General features: G+C 44.7%; 1 long non-coding RNA gene across 1 annotated transcript; it reads right to left on the bottom strand.

Moving 5' to 3' along the window:
* Positions 1 to 10,731: 10,731 nt before the first annotated feature.
* Positions 10,732 to 15,377, bottom strand: LOC116634621. The gene is made up of 2 exons (XR_004300005.1): positions 15,148 to 15,377; positions 10,732 to 12,404 (listed from the first exon to the last, which is right to left on the bottom strand). It is a non-coding gene; the product is annotated as an uncharacterized LOC116634621 (long non-coding RNA).
* Between the last annotated feature and the right edge of the window lie 4,332 nt (positions 15,378 to 19,709).

The raw sequence follows: 19,709 nt of genomic DNA, 5'->3' as shown, positions 1-19,709 counted from the left end.
ATGGCACACCAAAAGGGGGGAACTGAAGTGGACCTCATGAAGGAATTATTTGCAAAAACATTGGCAGGGTCAAGGGAACCAAAGAGGGAAGATGAAGCACACAGTCCAGCAACAATGAGAAGGCCCGACCTCCATCAGGCTCCAGGTGTCACTGGAGGAGGGAGGCTGAGTCACGGAGGACGGGCACCCCCCAGGGACTGAACACAGAGGGGGGCAGCCACTACCACACAAAAGCCTGGGATCTGAGGAGGTCAATACCTCAACCCTCTCTTCCCAGCCTCCATTCTCCTGCCAGGGCCTCCCAGTAACTGCCCCAACCAGTAGCCTGAGGTCAAGGGCATCAGGAGATGTCCATACAGGGCCACATGGCAGGATACAGAGCCGGGCAGAGAAAGGCAGAGAAGGAATCTGGGGGCTAACCAGAAGATTAACCATCACATTTTCCCCCAGAGAAAAGAGAAAGATAGGGTTATCCTCTATGCTAATGGCATAGTTGGATTGCCAAAAAAGTACAGGTGGCAGAGAATATGGGCGAAGATCAAATATTCTAAACCCCTCAACGTCAGGTTTTGTAGATGCTAACGGATACAGAAGAGCTCATGTCTAGGAATACCTGGTTACTTAGGAAAACACTTGAAATCATGTTGGAAGTAAACTGTAAGTGAAATCACTTAACGTTTGGGCATTCTATGGATCATGATTCTATTGATTATTCTGTGTGTTGATAGATGATAGATAGACGCATAGATAACGCAGAGATAAAGTCATTAGAACATATATATAGATATATAGAATGTATCCTACAAATAGAGAATATATAGGATTATATACTTTATATACATATGGAGAAAACATCATATGTATGTATGTGCATATATACGTACATATATATATATTTCTATAGATCAAAATATTAATGGCTGCAGATGAGTGATTGGTAACTTCTGTGTCACAAAATTTCCAAGCTAAAATTACTGCGTGCTGGTGGGAATGGAAATTGATATGACCTTTCTAGTGGACATTGAGGCAATATATTATCAAAAACCTTAAAAATGTGCACAGTAAAATTTTTAAAAATTGATAATCCATTGCAAGTACTCTTACAGGCTGTTAAAGGAAGTGTAACTTGGTACAGCTTCTTTGGATGTCAATCTGGCAGTACCTACTAAAATTTTTCATGCCCATATACTTTAAACTATTAATTTCCCTCTTAAGGAATTGAATATGTACACAAAATACATGTATATGAAGAATGCTTATTACATTGTTGCTTGTAATAGCACTAAATACCTGTGTGTGTACATACATGAGTATATGTGTATATATAGACATATATATATACATTTGAAAACCATTTAAATATCCATCACTAAAAGAACAGTTGAAAACCTGATCCCATGTTAGGGATCGTCATCCATTCACTTGTGCACCCTGGAAACCTAGGAGACAATCAGCACCCCTCAGTGTCTAGAAGAGAGAGTGGCTGGCATAGAGCCCTTGATCAATAAATATTTTTTAATGACTCCTTCTCCCTCACACGGGATCTCCAATCCATTACCAAGGTGTGTTGATCTTATTTTCTAAATATCTCTCAAATCCATCCACTTCTCTTCTCTGCTGCGAGGAGTGGAGTCTATCTTTCACCTGGGTTGTAAAACAGCCTTCTGTTTGGTGTCTCTGCATCTACTCTGGCATCTTCCAATCAATACTCAACTGTAGTCAGGCCGTCTTTCCAAAAATAAAGATCTGATCTTATCACCCCACCCCCAATACTTCAGTGACTTTCCATTTGCGTTTGTTTACTAGGGCTGACATAAGAAAATACCACAGGCCAAGTGGCTTAAACAACAGAAATGAATTTTTTTTTGCCGTTCTGGAGACTAAAAGTCCAAGATCAAGGTACGGACAGGATTGACTGCTTCTAAGGCCTCCCCCACCTCTCTAGATGGCTACCTTCCCTCCGTCCTCACATGGCCTTTCCCCTGTGAATGTCTCTGTCCTAATCTCTTCTTATAAGGACACCAGTCCTATTGAATTAGGGCCGACCCATACGACTTCATAGTACCTTAATTACCTCTTTAAAGGCCCTATCTCCAAATATAGTCATATTCTGATGTCCTAGAGATTAGGACTTGAACATACGAATTTGCAGGGTATACAAGTCAGTCCATAACACCATTGCTCTTAGGATAAAGCCAGAACTGTCCCCATTTTGGTTTCCTCATCTGTAAAAGGTGATGATGATGCTGGCAGCAGTGACCACACAGAAATGCTTCAAGTATTAAATAAAGGGATATATGTAAAAGCATTTAGATGACTGCTACACGGCGTCTGCCATTATTTTCTGCTCAATCCATATCAAAAGTTCAGTTACAAGAAATAATATCCGTGGAGAATGTTGTCTATATATTCCTCTAAACATTCAGGCATTTTTCTTCCTACAAATATTCAATTATAGAGCTGCATATTTGGTTAACACCATTTCAGCTGCTGGTAAAATTACAGTTGACCCTTGAGCAACACAGGTTTGAACTGTGTGGGTCCACTTACACACTGATTTTTTTTTTTATAGATATGGTATGGTAAATGTATTTTCTTTTCCTTTTGATTTTTTAAAGAACATTTTCTTTTCTCTAGCTTACTATAAGAATACAGTATATAATACATATAACATACAAAATATGTATTAACTGTTTTATGTTATCAGTAAGTCTCTGGTCAACAGTAGGTTAATAGTTGGGGGATTTTTTTTACTAACTTAATTCAGTTTATTATATATTTTTTATTGAAGTATAGTTGACATACAATGTTACATTAATTTCAGGTATACAGCACAGTGATTTGACAAGTTTATGCATTACGCTATGCTCACCACAGGTGTGACCACCATCTGTCCCCACACAACGCTATTACAATACCATTGACTATGTTCTCCATGCTGTACCTTTTATCCCCGTGACTTAGTCCATAACCTGAAGCCTGTATCTCCCATTCCCCTTCACCCATTTTGCTCATCCCCCTCACACCCTTCCCTCTGGCAGCCATTAGTTTTTATCTGTATTTATGGGTCTAGTAGTTATGTTTTGGGGAGAGTCAAAAGTTATACACAGATTTTCAACTGCGTAAGGGGGATAGGAGCCCTTAATCCCCTTGTTGTTCAAAAGTCAACTGTACTTCTGCTAAATTATGCTTTGTTATTCGCTTGTCTTGATGACAATGCTAAGAAATAGACATAAGAAACTTGTTCTGCCCATCACAAGGATGGTGTTAATGAAGTTGACCATATTCACCTTGAAGTCCCTTCCTAAGGACCCATACAAAAATCTTTCCTCAGACCTCAGTCCTTCTTGTTTACTCATGTGTTTTAAATGCACAAGCAATTTAACTTCTGTTTCTAATCATGGCGCCTTCCTTCAATAGGGCTATAGTAACTATTCAGAACCTCATGACAAGCATTCTTGAATCCTATCCGTGAACTCATGTTTATTTTGACCCTTATTTATCCTCTGCCTCAAATTCCTCATGTATTTGTAACCTAGTATACAACGCATATTTCGGTAAGCTGACTCAAAATCTTTTCTTTTATTAGAATGAGACAGAGAATAAATAAGCAAATAAACAAGTAATAAATGTGCACTAATAAACATGGTGTTAATGATGAGACTACAAAGGGAAACTGTTTCCTGATTGCATTCACACCCAAGTCTTCAAACCAGACTTGTGTCACTGGTTGTATTTCACAAGCTTTGTCGAACAGTTCAAAGTTGTTGCAATCTCATTTAAGATAAACAATTATCAGTTAGACTGTACTAATCTATCATTAAGAGAAGCCTTTTCAGAGTCTTCAGAAAATGTGGTAGGGTGCAAAATGACAACTAAATAACAGAGCAAATGTATATGAATGCCCAGTGTCTTCTAGAGTAACGACAATGAACTTGCATAAATTGTTGTAGGCTCAGCATGGAGTATTGAGCTTAATTTCTCATGGATGGAAGAGCAAACTCACAAAAGCTCATAGGAAAAAAATAAGAATAACATTCTGAATCACGGAATAAGTTGGATAGAATCTTAGTATTCTAAAACTGTAAAGTATTGGGTACCTGGGTGGCTTAGTCACTTAAGCGTCTCTCTTCAGCTCAGGTCATGATTCCGGGGTCCTGGGGTTAAGCCCCACATCAGGCTCCCTGCTCAGTGGGGAGTCTGCTTCTCTGCCCCTCCCCTGGCTCCTGCGCGCGTGCTCGCTCTCTCTCAAATAAATAAATAAAATCTTAAAAAATAAATAAATAAAACTGTAAAGTATTTCCGAAAAGTCCAATCCTCTTGAAGCTCACAGAGGCTTACAGATGCCATGTAGCAAGTTTTCAGACGCAGGCCTGGGCTCTGGATCTGCTGATGACAGTGTCTCAGGCACTAGGCGCTAGACCCAGATGATTCAAGCATAAATCCACATGTCCTTTTGGATTTGTGTAGAAATCCAAATGGTAGACTAGAGGAAAGTCACCCTACTTGTCTCCAAGCACAGCCCCTATGTGAACACCTTTGCTAGGCACAACGACTTGAAGCCCCCGGTCAGGACCGGGTCTGACTCCCTCCCCTGCCAGCCAGTGGGTCTAAGAAAGCAGAGCTGCCCCAACCCACTCTCAGGCCTGTGCTTCTCACGAGGCTGCACTTTAGAATCACCTGCAGATCTTTTAAAAAGTACTGATGACCGAACTCCACCCAGACCAATTAAATCAGAATCTTCTAGGTAGGTAGAGGTGGCAGACATCACTATTTTTCTTAAGATTTTATTTTTAAGTCATCCCTACACCAAACGTGGGACATGAATTCACAACTGTGAGATCAAGAGTCACATGCTCTACCCACTGAGCCAGCCATCATTATTTCTAAAAAGCTTCCCAAATGATTCTAATATGCAGTCGGAGTTGAGAACCATTGTTACAGATAGATAAGCAGCTTGCCTATCTGATGAAAACAAGCAGCCCCAGGACCAGCCTATTTAGAAATAGTCCTAACCACCTTGTCATGCTTCCCCCATGACCTAATATAGTATCGAAGGTCTGTCCCTCCCCCCAGTTACCGTACTAAGGTATTGCTGCTGGCTCTTTTACTTACTCAGTATTAATTGAGCACCTACTCTCAGTCACACATCAGGCGTCCAGAGATGATTATGGCACAGTTCCTGCCTTCAAGGGACTACCTTCAAGATGGGTCAACACAATGTTCATATATTAATGGAAAAGAATGCTGGCCAATGTTTATCAAATATGTACTAGCAACATACCAGACTCAGTTCTAAAGCTTTGCGTGTTAACTCACTTAATTCTCCCAACAACCTTATGAGATAGGTACCATTACTCACAAGCCCATTTACAGACAAGACTCCCAGGCCACAGAGAATGCATGTAATTACCTAAGCTCTTTAGCTAGTCAAGCAAGGCTTGGAGGCAAACTGAGGCAGCCTGGCTTAAGCATCCACACCTTTAACCGCCACACTGAGTTGGATGAGTGGATGCATACAAAGCCATGGAGACATGAAAAAGACATTGACATTGTTAATTCAGAGAATGGGGAGCAATCTAGTGTGACTGAAGAGTTGGATTGGGGCCAGACCGTGAAAAGCCTATGCACCATGAATGGGGGTTTCTATTTTACCTTCTATAGGCAAAGGGTAGCCAGCCAAACTTTTAAAGTGAGGAACACAACGATCAGATCCACATTTTAGAGACGAGGCATGGGGTGGAAAGACTAAGGAGAGGGAAGGACAGAGAGGCAGAGTTTCAACAGATGATGCAAGGCAGAGGAAGGCAGGGGGAGGGAGAAGAGAGGCAGGTCACCTAGACATTTCTGACTTAGTAGTGACAAGATTTTGTGGCTGATTGGAGATGGGGAGAGGAGAAGCAGCTCCTAGGCCTGTAATGAGAGAGACTTGGCAGGCAGGTGCTCTGAATAGAAAAGCAGCGGTCTGTGGAGGGGAAGGTAATGAGTTCAGCTTTGGACATGTTCGGTTTCTGCACACCTTAGCACCTGCCAGTTGCTGAGAGGCATGAGAGCAACACCACGTCAGACCCTTTGGGCTCACAGAGGTGTTTCTTTGCAAAATCATAAATATGGAAACTTCCTCAAGGTTCTTGGAAATGCACTGATTTTCAAGTTTAGATGTAATTTGAAGAGACACTGAAAAGCAAACCATGGCAGGGACTTCATTGTTTCAAAAAGTGCCATCCTACCAAAATTAGAAAAAAATATATGTATTCTCTTTATACTTACGGAAAGAATCAAAAATAATCAAGCCAACCCCAAATGAGGTTTATGAGAAATGAAAAACACATACTTTTCAGCTACCTAAATGTTAGAGTTCTGTTTTAAGGACAGTGGTTGCCCTGGGTGTGTGTGTTTAGAATGCTTAGTTCTAAAGAGATTTTTCTCATCCTAATTTTATAGCATAGTTCTTCAACTATCTGCTTGTCTCTAAATTGTTTGCTTTTATCTACTACTTAGCTCAAGAGACACCCATACAATGAATATTCATTAGACAATTTAGCCATAAATTATGACTAGTATTCACATGTGAATATTTAAAGTATAACCCCCAATTTAGAGTAATTGTCTGATAAATATAACAGCCCAGATTAGTTTGAAATCATTTTCAAAGAATAGTTGAAAAAGTTATTCTATTTCCTCCTCCATAAGCACTGATAATTACTTTTTAAAAGATATCCCCAAATTTTGGGTTGCTTTTCTATAAACTTCTATAATCTAATGATCAAGGGTTGGGTATGATGGTCACTTTTAGGATTTCAGAGCAAAGTCCTGCCCTTCTCTGCGGACAGGAAATCTTCTTGAGAAACAAGCTTTGACTCATCACTGGGCTTTAGTAAAAACTGAATGCTTAACCACAGATCACCATACACACTGAGCTGCCCTTCATGAACTGGCTGTGGTGTAGCCCACTGAGCCATAAAGTTGGGTGTGCATAGCAGCACTCCACTGTCAGATGAAAGTGGTACATATGACCTCGGGCTTGAGGAGGCCCTGAAGATACAAGTTACATGAAGAAGTGGCCCAAATGCCCAGGGCCTCTATTCCTGTGACATCACCTTCTCTCTCCCAGCCTGCACCTGTGGCTTCCTGGGGAGTTCCCTATGACCAGTGGACTGAGGAAGAGAAAACTTGGTTCTGGTTTACAGGGTCTGCACAATATGCAGGCACCACCCCCAAAGTAGACAGCTACAGCTCTACATCTCCCTTCTGGGACATCCCTGAGGGACAGTGATAAAGGGGCGCCTGGGTGGCTCAGTCAGTGAAGCATCTGCTTTCGGCTCAGGTCATGGTCCCAGAGCGGTGAGATTGAGCCCCAGGTCAGGCTCCCTGCTCAGAGGGGAGCCTGCTTCTCCCTCTCCCTCTGTCCACTGCTCCCTCCCTCCTTGTGCTCTCTCTCTCTGACAAATAAATAAATAAAATCTTTAAAAAAAAAAAAAAGGGAAATACTCCAGTGGGCAGAATCACAAGCACTGCACCTGGTTGTTCACTTTGCTTGGAACGAGAAATGGCCTTTCCAAGAGGTGGGACTATACCAGTTCATGGGTTGTGGCCAGCAGTTTGGTTGGATGCACTTGGAAGGAACATGATTGGAAAACTGGTGACAAGAAAGGCTGGGAAAGAGATATATAGGGAGACATCTCTCAATGGGAAAAGAGTGTTAAGATGTTTTTGTCCCGAGGGGCCTGGGTAGTGCAGTCGGTTAGGTATTCTTGGTTTTGGCTCGGGTCATGATCTCAGGGTCGTGAGATCGAGCCCTGCGGCGGGAGTTTCTCTCTCCCTCCCTCTGCCCCTCCTGCTCGTGCTCTCTCTCTCTCTCAAATAAATAAATCTTAAAAAAAAAATTTGTGTCCCATGTGAATATTCACCAAAAGATGACCTCAGCAGAGGAGTGTTTTAAAAAACAAGTGGATGAGATGGCCCATTCTATGTATCCCAGTCAGCTTCATTCCCTGGCCATCTCTGTCATCACCCAATGGGTTCATGAACAAAGTGGCCATGGTGGCAGGGATGGAGGTTATGCACGGGCCCAGCAACGTGGACTTGTACTGAGGGTGACCTGGCTACAGCCGCTGCTGAGTGCCCGAACTGCTGTAGCCGAGACCAACAGTGAGTTCCCCACATGGCACCATTGCTTGGAGTGATCAGCCAGGTGGAATGTTGATTACATTGGACCACTTCCATCATGGTGGAACAAAAAGCAGCATTTTGTTCTTACTGAATAGACACTTATTTTGGGTATGGATTTGCCTTCTCTGCATAGATTTTTGCCAAAACATCTGTGAATTTACAGAATACCTTATCCATCATCATGGTGATCCACATAATATTGTTCCCGATCAAGGAACTTGGCCAACAATGTGTGGCAATGGGCCCGTGTCTGTGTAATTCACTGGTCTTACCATTTTCCCTGCCATCCTGGAGCGATGGATTGATAGAATGGCTTTTTGAAAACTCAAGTTACAGCTCCAGCTAGGTGGCAATATCTTCAGGGCTAGGACTTTGAATTCCAGGAGGCTTTATACGCTCTAAGCGTGGTGCTGTTTCTCCCATAGCCACAGTTTGCAGATCCAGGAATCAAGGGGTGAAGATGGGAGTGGCGGCACTCACTATGATCTCTAATATGTGATTCACTAGCAAAATGTATACTTCCTATCCTTGAGACCTTATGCTCTGCTGGCCTAGAGATCTTAGTTCTAAATGAATGTCTCCACCAGAAGACATAGCAGTGATTCCATTGAACCAGAAGTTGAGACTGCCACCCAACCACTCTGAGCTCCACAAGCCTCTGAATCAACAAAGAAGGGAGTTACTGTACTGGTTGGAGTGACTGATCTTGACTACCAAAGGAAATTTGGGTTGCTACTACACAGTGAAGCCTAGGGAAGAGGGTGTCTGGAATAACAGATCTGTTGGGGCTTCTCTTAGTACTATCATGTTCTATGATTGAAGTGAGTAGAAAACTACAACCAAATTCAGACAAAGGTTTAAGTCACCTCTCCAGCTTAAGAACCATGACCAGCTGAAGTGCTTGCTGAGGACGAAAGAAATATGGAATGGATGATGGAAGGCAGCCATAAATACCACTATAGCCATGTGACCGGTTGCTGAAATGAGGACTGTAAATTATATTTCTTCCTTATGTTTGTATACACACACACACAGCAAATTTGTTTTCTTCCCTCGTCATCTAACATTATGTACTAATAACAGTAAACTTTATGTCACAGCATTTATGTGGGTTATCAAGACGAGTGAGCATGACCCAGAGTTTGCATCCTCTTCTAGGGAAAGGGTTGTCTGGGGTTGTATGTAGGATAGTTCTATCACATTAGATGTATGATCTTGTTATTGTCCTTATTTGTTAATTAAGTATGGTTGAGTGGAGTGTGAGTGCCAGGTTGACAAGAGGTGGACTGTATAATGATTGGTTCATGTGTCAACTTGGGTAGTCCTGTGGCTCAGCCAAACACTAATCAAGGTGTTGCTATGAAGTATTTTGTAAATGTTCTTAATGTCTGATACCAGTTGACTTTAGACTCTCCTACTCTGGGTGGGCCTGATTCCACCAGCTGAAAGGCCTTAACAGAACTGACTCCTCGGAGAAACTGCCACCTGTGCACTAGCTCCCACTTATTCCCAAATTCCATCCTGCCTTTTCTGGCAGTCCCTGACCAGCAATAAAGATGGTAGAGCTAGGAGTCCAGGATCAAAGAACTCTAGAGTACGAAAGGAGCAGGTAGAAGTGACAGCTTAGGAAACCAAAGTGACTTGTGGACCTCAGTGAAGATATGAAAACAGTGCCAGTAACTAAACAGACTCAGGGACTTAGCACATGTTCCCTCCATCAGAAATGGCCCTCCAGGGCACCTGGGTGGCTCGGTTGGTTAAGTGACTGCCTTCGGCTCAGGTCATGATCCTGTAGTCCCAGGATCGAGTCCCGCATCGGGCTCCCTGCTCGGCGGGGAGTCTGCTTCTCCCTCTGACCCTCCCCCATTTCATGCTCTCTCTCTCTCATTCTCTCTCAAATAAATAGATAAAATCTTTAAAAAAAAAAAAAAAAGAAAAAGAAATGGCCCTCCAGATCTCAGCTCAAGTGCCCAAGACCACCCATAATGACGCAGCCCAGAGCCCATGACTTACCACCCTGGCCTCACAGCACTAAGTGACAACATACTGCTTATCTGTCATCATATACATACTCTTTCCCAAAGTAACTTGCCCAGCAAGTTCAGCATTCCATCTTCAGTACCCTGGAACATAGCTGCCACCCAATAGTTGTTGAATAACTAGGGGAGTATACAACCTTCCTTAGGAGCTTTAAGATGACCACTTTCAGATTAATTCTTTAGTCAAAACCTCCTGCTAGTTAGCAATGGAAAACAGCTCAACTATAATGTTCTGGTTAATAGGAAAATACTGATATATTCTTAATAGCTTAAATAGACTCCTTTAACCATGATAATCCACAAAGTATTTGCTGCATCAGAAAAACTTAAAATTCAATAGGGGCGCCTGGGTGGCTCAGTTGGTTAAGCGTTTAACTCTTGGTTTCAGCCCAGGTCATGCTCTCAGGGTCGTGAGACGGAGCCCCCACCGGGCTCTGGGGTGGATGTGGAGCCTGCTTAGGATTCTCTCTCCCCCTCTGCCCCTCCCCTCCTCTAAAAAAAAAACTTAAAATTCAATAGATTGCTCTTTCAGCCATTTCTTTTTATTTACAGTTTGTGTTCAATGCAAATCAATTCCATAACATGAGAAGTTACTATGAATCAAAGCATAAATACACAAACACAATATACAATCCAAAATAGATGTACAGCATTCAGGTATGGAACAAAATGGAATGTTCATTCACACACACAGTAGCTTGAGATCTGTTGGATATGGTTGTTCTGGTGTAGGTTCCTAAAGATGGGAAAAAATGACTTTGGTTATCAAGACTACTGTGGCCATATTAGATACTGGAACATCTAAGCATCAGTGTGTGACCATGCGAACAAAAGACCTCAGAGTGTCTATTTTTAAAAAGCTTTCTGTGCATCGAGGCAGTTGTAAAAAGATTTACTTTCCAGAATCAAGCCCACTTTAGGCTTAGGACCAGGTTCTAACTATCTAAAAATATTGACTAACAGAAAGTGTTCCAAATGTGGCTATTCTGGTTCAGAGTTAAAAAAAAAAAAAAAAGTATTTACAGAAAGAGTATAAAAGTTTTTCCGAATTTAACGTAAGCTTCCAGTCTTCACTTCCCAAATACCTGATTTACAGTTTTGGCTCCTACACATATTTTGCCTTTTTAATTTCAAGATTTGTCAATTTTACCTTCAAAACAGATCTTTTAAATTATAAAAAGTATTCAACATATGCAGAAATAAAAAGCATTTTGAAATTAGCGGAGGTCAATGATCTTCTACTCTTTGGAATCAGTTTAGCTAAATGAATCTGGCACTCTTGTTGAATAGGAATAAGTAATCAGTACATAAGCAAAATTTACTCATTATGCTTCAATCGGGGGTAGATTCCAATCCATCATTGCCCTGGCACATGTCAATTACTATATAAAAAAATCAAATGCAATGTCAAATCCAAAGCCTCAGAGGAAAGAGTTCAGTTCCCAAGAAACAGTGATAGCTTAACAAGGTAAAACTTTTATCTAGAGTACACAGGCATTAAGTTAGTACTGCTGAAACAATGCATTGAGGATTTACAGTAACACCTGGAAGTTCCTTCTAATGTACATATAAATAGAATCATGGAAGCTTTTTGTATTAACTGTTTTATGGCCTTAAAGATTTAATGAACCAAATGAAAACTGAATCTGTTAACATCCCATCTTTCACATCTAGGTAAGATAAAATCTATTCTCATTTTCAAGGTAGGATTTTACATGTCCATACTTCCTAGGCCACATTTAAAGAAATTATCTCTTAAAACTAATCTTGGATGCTGTCTCTTCATCTTGTACATGAAACTCCAGTAGATTTAATAGACATTCATCATCTAGTCAAACCCTTCACATGTTCTTCAAACCAATCAAATTTGGGATCCTCAACATTTTCTTTTTCAATAAAATAAGGTGTGGAATTAGCAGATTCAACGAAGACCTGTTTTTTCCTTGTCACACCGGATGTCTGACGCCATTTGGATTGGGTTTAGAAGATGGGGAAGTATAGATGTTTCTTGGCCTGAGTCTTTTAACAGTAGAGATGTAGAAGGGAGAACGAGATCACGAAGAGACTGGCTGATGACTGCAGAGCTCCGCCAGATGGTGTGGTGGTGGTATTAGCTGGATTTGGGGCAGTTGAGGTACTCTGGGAGGAGGAGTTACTTGAAAGTGTTACAACAGCTGTTTGATTTGAATAAATCTAAAATATATAAAAAGTTATACTGGTAAATTTCCACATGTCACAGCTGCCTCTATGTACACTTAATATGCAATTAGACAAAGGATATATTCTTAGATTGCTCTTCTCCCATTATTTCCTCACCCGTCATTTAATTCTGAATTCTTGCTTAGTCCCACTAAGATCATTCTTTTACATTCAACACAAACTACCTACAGATGCCTAAATGACTGCAAGTAGCACCAACCAAAAATGTTCCTCAATAACTATTAACTTCCAAGAGTGTGATTTTATTTTTAATTCTCTTTGAAGAAAGAAAGGACCAAGTTAACTAATCTAGTTTTTGTGACTATATTGACTTACTGGCATTGCAAAAAGATTTACTCTACTCTCCCAGGAAGGGGAAGATTTGAAAGTTGCATGAATAACTTGGATTCTAAAATATTGTAAAATTTGTAAATTTGTAAAACTGTCTATCTTGGATTTGCTAGGCAACTTTCCCATACCCATTTAACACAGCCTTGGATTTAACTTAAGGGGACATGGGATATATATCTGCTCCCTTGAAATCTTGAAATTATATAGATATATATATCTTCTCAAAAGTGGCCACAATATTGGTTTTAAATTGAAAAATATGAGGCCCTTCCTTGAAGCAAAATGACTTCTCCCCCAAACGTCATGTCGTCAGAATGACTTCACAAAAGACACCAAGAGGGTTTGGTGTTTTCACCAGCAGCAGCCTCCCTGCCTGGTCATTAAGTCCAATGCTGTGGCCAAGAACCAAGGTTCCCCTAGTGTCCCGAAGCCTGAGTGGCATCATTCACCACACTGATTTTTCAAGTCACAAAATGCACAGTCCAGCGGGGCACGTGATAATCTCTCCTTTGTCACAGAACAAAGGCAGATGGGAGATTTCAGCTCTCACTGCGAGGGAGGGTTTACCGGAGGGTTTACGAGGGCTTCTGATTACAGACAGGAAGGAGGATGTGGCACCAAGCAGGTCTGGGCCACATATACATTTCTCTGCCGACGATCCAAAGATAAATCCGTTCTATATCAACATCAGCTCCCTTTGTTGTAAAACCCATCATTAAGCAAATATGGACTTAAAATGTATAAATCCTACACAAAATAAAAAACATCTTGATCAAGTCAAAGATGCTTACTGGGCACCTACTGGGTGCCACATTCAGCTTGGCCTATCGAGGAACAGCACTCCCACTAAAAGGAAAGCATTAATAATATGGGAAATTATTTAAACCAGGGCTCTGGGACAATACCTGGTTTGGGATGCCTTAAGGGTTATCTGTTCTCAGGTATACAAAGACCTTACAGTGAGTGCAGCAGGTGACCTTTGTCAGAGTCTAGTGCACCAATAGGAGAATCTAAAGGTCCTCTACACCAACAAAAGAAACTAATGTTAATATATGAAATTGACATTAAACAAAATTTTCCCTACCAAACTAGATTTGCTTAACTAAAACCTCCCTCTTGAAATTTCTGGGGGGAAAAATCTGGTCGGAAAGGAGACGGGGTGCGGGTGGGGGAGATCAGTACGTTTCCTGCGGCCGCGCCCCTCCCCCACGGAGGAATTGTGAAAGGCTCGGGAGCGCAGCCGACCCGCAAGACAACAATAGGGTACAGTTACCCGGCCCGCGGAGGGGAAGCGGAGGAGCGCTCCTCTCTCGGGCTGCGCTCCCAGGTGAGCACGGCGGCTGTCTGGGGACCAAAGACCCGTGGCACCCAACTTCTCGGAGGAAAAGCTCAGGAGACACCCCTCATTAAGCCCCAGTTGAAAGAGGTGGGGAGCCCCACGTTCCCACCCTGCCCTCCGAGAGCGAGTTGCTGGAGAAAATTGACCCTTCCCGCCCCCAGCGCCCCCTACCCCGCTCGGGTCTCCCAGGCTCAGCCCCCAGCCTCCATCGAGGACGCCGCACACCCACCTGCGGGGCCGCGCAGTCCTCGCTAACCGCGCTGACGCGAGGTCGGTTCCCGGGATAGAGAATCTGGGGAGGGGGCGGCGGCGACCGGGACAAAGCCTGGCGGGGACTCGGGACGGCAACGTCCCACCCGCCGCCTGCCCAGAGGTAGCCGCTGCAAGCTACCACGGGGTTCCGAGGTGACAAGAAATGGACGTGTAATGTGAGGTCGTACCCGGGAGAGCGCAGGGTCAGGAGTGGGTCCCCGCCCTGGCTTCAGCCGGGAACCACGCGGGACTGGGGTGGGTTAACAGGGCCTGAAAAGCAGGGCTTCCCCGGGATCCCCGAACCAGCTGAGGGGAGGATGGGTGAGAGCGGCGCCCCCGAAGCGGATCGTCCCCTCTTTGTGTGGTGCGCGGGGGGCGCGAAGACACTCCTGGAGGGAAGCGGGATGCCCTCCCGGAACAGCCCGAGATCTCTGGGCGCTCCAGAGGTGGGAAAGACACATTCTCTTCCCCTCCAGTGCCTCGGACCTCTGGGAGAAAGCGGGTGGTGGGCGCCAGTCGGCCTGGGAAGCAGCTGCGTGGGACTTGGGGCAGGGCACGGGCCTCCCGGCCCACGCGCGGAGGTGCATTGTTCCCGGGGCCGCGGGAGGGTGGGGGCAGCCCCCCAGGGAGCGGAAAGTGGGCTCCACGGTGCCCTCCCTCAGGCCGGATTATGCGGGATTCTCTCTCTGCACCCCAGTCCGCGGCCCGCGCTGGGGGCGCAGGTCGGTACCCTGGGGGCGGCTCCGCCCCCCCCTCAGGCGCGGCCCCCGAGCCCCGCGGGCGCCAGGGCCTCACCTGCGTGGGTAGGAGCAGCGCCAGAAGCAGCAGCCCCAGTCCGAGCCTGGCCACCATCGCTCTGCCCATGTCCGCTCCGTCGGCGTCGGTGCGCGGCGCGTCTCACTGGATGCGGGGTGAGTGGAGAACCGGTGGCTCCGGGCGGGCGCAGGCAAGGTGGGGAGCGCGGCCGGCCGGCGGGACCTTATATACCGGGACAGCCACAATAGCCGTGACGTGACGCCGCCCGCCCACCCGCGCTCCCCTCCTCCGCCGCCACCGCCCCCCCGCGCGCGCCCGCCGGCCGCCTCCCCGCCCTCCCCGCCCCCTCCCCCGGCGGGCTCCCGGGCGCCCCCTCCCTCCGCCGACGCCCGGGAGACCCCGGGGCGGCCGGGCCGCGGCAGGTGGGCGGCAGGGCGCCGCCGGCTGCTGGCGTGCTGCTTTGTGTTTCCCCGAGCCGACTGCGTGCAGGCTGGCACAGGCGCCCGGCGACTCCCACACAGGACCCGGGGCGAACTCGCGAACCACACACGCCGCTCCCGGGGCCGGGCCCAAGTTTCCTTTGTTTCCCCGGACCTGCCATCTTACCCCCACAAACACACACACACCCCCGAAAGAAAAGTCTGAGGCTCCCGCGCGGCGAGCAGCCTTTAGTCCCGGCGCCGGGGGCGGGGGGCTCCCTCGGCTTGGGGTTTCTCAAATCCCCGCAGCAGAGGAAGGGGGACTGTGGGGGCGTTCTGGGTACCCGGGCTGGTCGGCCGGGCTCGCCGGCGGCGCCCGGACTCGGAGGCGTGTGCTCGGCCTCGTGCCCACCGCGCCCGCCCAGCCACTCGCTTTGTTTTTTGAGCTCCTGAGTCGGCCACGCTGTGTGAGCTCTGGGGCGCATCCCGGGTCCGCATCCTCCAGAGAGTTGGGGAGCCGCCCGCTGGGCGCTGACTCGCTGCCCGGACGCCGCGAACGACTGGGTTTCGGCCCTGGCGCTCCTCTCTGCCGTGGCGGGCGGACGGGGGCGAGCAGGCGACAGCCCACCCCGAGGGGTGACCCACCCCCTCCAGCCCTAAAAGCCTGCTGGCCTTCCCCCACGCGGCTTTGCTCCCAGGCCCTAGGCAGGGACCAGGAACCTCTCAGGCGGTCGCATTAGAATTCACTGCCCCTCTGGAATTCCTGGGGACACACTTCTTTGGTCTGTAGGAGAGCACTTGCTCGTCATTCGTTTAAAGCAAAAGCTTTTGGGACATGCATTTACTTTTACGTAGCTGCCATTAGGCAATTTAACGAACTGGCGCAAATAGGAGATTAGTCATCATTCTGCAGATTTTAGTGGAAAATATTTTCCAACCATTCTATTGCAGAAACTTTAAAGCATACAGCAAAAGTAGAAACAATTTTACCAGGGGAATATTTTCGGTTTAATTTTTTTATTACAGGATTTAATCCTTGTATTTAAAGTTTGCCTGAGTGTTTTGCGGTCTTTAAAGGAAACAACAGAGACCAAACCTAGTAGGGTTGTGAATTTGTTTAAATTTCACTTTTCCAGAACAGTCTTGTAAAAACAAGCTTAGTTTTATAGAAGCAGAGTGACAATAGACTCCACAATAGTGGGTCTTTGACTGAATCAGTCTGTACCTTTAACTCAGTAACTTTCCACGTTCGGTATGTGCTTGGGAACACAGGAATTTCTGTCGTGCACCAGTGGACTTCCCCGTTAAACAGTGTTATCGCATTGTATAGAAATAACCTGTTCAGCTTCTCCACTCCTCTTGCAGGGTGTGAATGGACTGTGGCTTAGGAGTGCCTAGTTCCAAGGCAGGGTTCAAAGCAGGTTTCCTATTCCTCCTCCCCCTCTGCCTTCTCCCTCCTCTTTGTTATTAATTTAAGGAGATGAACTAATGGAATGATTAAGAATACAGACTCTAGAGTCAGACTGCCTGGGTTCAAATCCTGATTGTGCCAGGGAAAGTGGCAGTTTCTTCATCTGTAAAATGGAGATAATAGAACCATTATTAGTTAGTTATTAAAGAGTTATTGTGGATGAAGTGTTAGACCAGTGCCTGTCTTATCCTGGGAGCTCTCAGGTGCTATTTGCTCTTGCACGGAAGGTCCCAGGAACCGAAAAGTACTTACCTTCTTTGCAGCTGTGTGATTTGTAAAAGAAATAACAAGCATCAAATGGTACCCAAAATTGGCCAGGCACTTGGGATCTCTGCTTTGTGAGCCACTTCATCACCAGCTAATGAGACTGCGTAATTCACAAAGCAAGGCCTTTCACATCTGCCTAGCAGTTCCCCTGGGCATCCTACAGGGGGTGTGGCCCAGGGCTTTGGCAGTTCTGTACCCTGGAGGCTTAGCCCTCCTGAAAAGTCCTCTTTACAAATCCCCACCACACCCGATTTCCTATATGGCAGGAAACAAGAAATCTGCCTGAACCTTTCCTCTGGGATTCTTTTTGTTGATGATTTTTATTTCATATTTATTCTGTTCCTGGTTTCCTGTAGTTATTTGTCTGCTTTTCCCTAGCTCATGCTACTAAATTGTGAATCTCATCACTTCTCCTAGAATTTTTCCTAGGACACACGTCCAATTTCCTTTTTTTTTTTTTTAAAGTAGGCTCCACACCCAATGTGGAGCTTGAACTCACCACCTGGGATCGAGGGACTATTTCTACAGATTGAGCCAGCCAGGCGCCCCTCCAATTTCCATTTTTACAGAGAAATTATTTCACGAAATGATCTTGAAACCAGTTGATTCAATAAGTTGAGCTATTTGTGGAAAGTCATAACTTTATATTTTAATATTTTTTTCATGAGACGGCATGTGACCTAACTTTTTGATGCTAGTTCTCTTATGAGTACAATTAAGGGAGCAATACCTACAATTTCTAAGAGCAGAACTGTGAGGAATGGTAAAGAACCAGACAGGCGTGCCTTACAGTAGAGTCCGGAGTCAGACCTGGATTTGATCTTGCCTCACCACTCTTGACCAGTCTGACTTCGGGCGAGCTTCCCAACCTCCCTACACCATGAATTCCTGACCTGGCAAATGATACCCACCTCACAGGAGTATGAGCTTAACTGAGATAATGTGTATGTTTAGCAGAGTGCCCAGCACACAATAAAGACTCACTAAGCTGCCGCTTCAATTGCTATAGGGCATATTCATTATCGTGTGGGTTTATAAATATTTCCTTTGTATAGCCCTTGCTCTTTTTTTCAAGCATCTTTGCATGTGGCATTTTATATGTGCACCTATGAGGTTATTGAGGTCAGGGCATTAGTTTCATTTACATTTCTGAGGCACAGAGAAGTTAAGTAACTTGCCTAAGGCCACATAGCCAGTTATGGTGCCTCACCTAAAGCTAGAACCAACCACAGCTTCCTGACCCAGGTCCCAGGTGTTTGCTTTGCCAGCAAGAGCGGAGACCATGTCTTCTCTACCTCATATCCTCTGCACCTAGCATTCAATCCGTATTTGCTGGTTGAATGGACTCATATTAAGGGAGCAGGTTAATTTGCTTTTTAAGGTGAACTAATTAATCCTATTTCTAGGGGAACAGAAGATATTATTTGACATTTTCAGCATTTCTCAGAAAAATGGATATGAAATATATTAATCCAATAAAGGATAGTCCTTCTGTGCTTTATACCAGAAATGGTGGCTGGGATAATCAAATATTTCATTTAAATTCTATCTTACAATATGGTGCTATTCTTATTTATGTTCACAGTATTCTTCCCCCTTATTTCATGCCACCCTAGATTTGGCTGGCATTTAACATTTTAATTTATCCTGATTTTTTAGCTAAGCCTTGTTCTGTACTCAGGAACTCCAGCCTGTTTTCAACAGTGAGTTGACAGTGAAGGTAAAAAAGTGAATTAGTGCTTCTGACTGAATGGGTTCTAAGTCCCATGCTGGAGCTCGCTCAGTCGGCTGGTGGAGGCTCAGCCTGACTCTGTGGGGACATGCTGCCCCCTGCTGGCCGTAAGGACCCCCCCTCAGCTCTAACTGTCAAACAATAAAAACTCCTTTGTGCTGATTTTAAAAGCCCTGAATTTTTGAAGCCCTATAAAGCTAATAAACCACAATGAACTTCTTTAACTTTTAGTTCTTTTTTTCCCTCTAGAGTCTCTCAAAGAAATTCTCTCAGGTCTTAAGCTCCATCCAAATAAGAAAACAAATGTAAAGTGAAAGAATTGTTTGCACAGAATTGCATCTGTGCATTTTCAGTTGCAAATTGGGTAGTAGGATGCCTACCTCTAGCATCCGGGGATTTTTTCCTTAAGGAAATGAAAAAAAAAAAAAAAAAAGGAAGCAACTCTTAATCTCTTTGGCCAGAATTTAAATTCAGTGTCTCCATTGTGTTGGCAAGGATGTGAGAAATCAGGCCCTATCATCAATGCTGATGGGATTATGGAAAGGAATTTGACATCTATCAGTATTAAAAATACATGTCCCCTTAGACCTAACAATTCTAATTTTATGAATTTAGCCTACACATGTATTTGCAGAAATGCAAAAGGATATGTGTTCAAAGATCTGTTGCAGCACTGTTTATAACCACAAAGGATTGGAAATCAACTGATTAT

This window comes from Phoca vitulina, unplaced genomic scaffold (genome assembly GCF_004348235.1).
Source record: "Phoca vitulina isolate PV1807 unplaced genomic scaffold, GSC_HSeal_1.0 scaffold9, whole genome shotgun sequence".
In the NCBI taxonomy this organism is placed as follows: Eukaryota; Metazoa; Chordata; class Mammalia; order Carnivora; family Phocidae; genus Phoca; species Phoca vitulina.
This window is presented reverse-complemented; position numbering and strand designations above follow the sequence as displayed.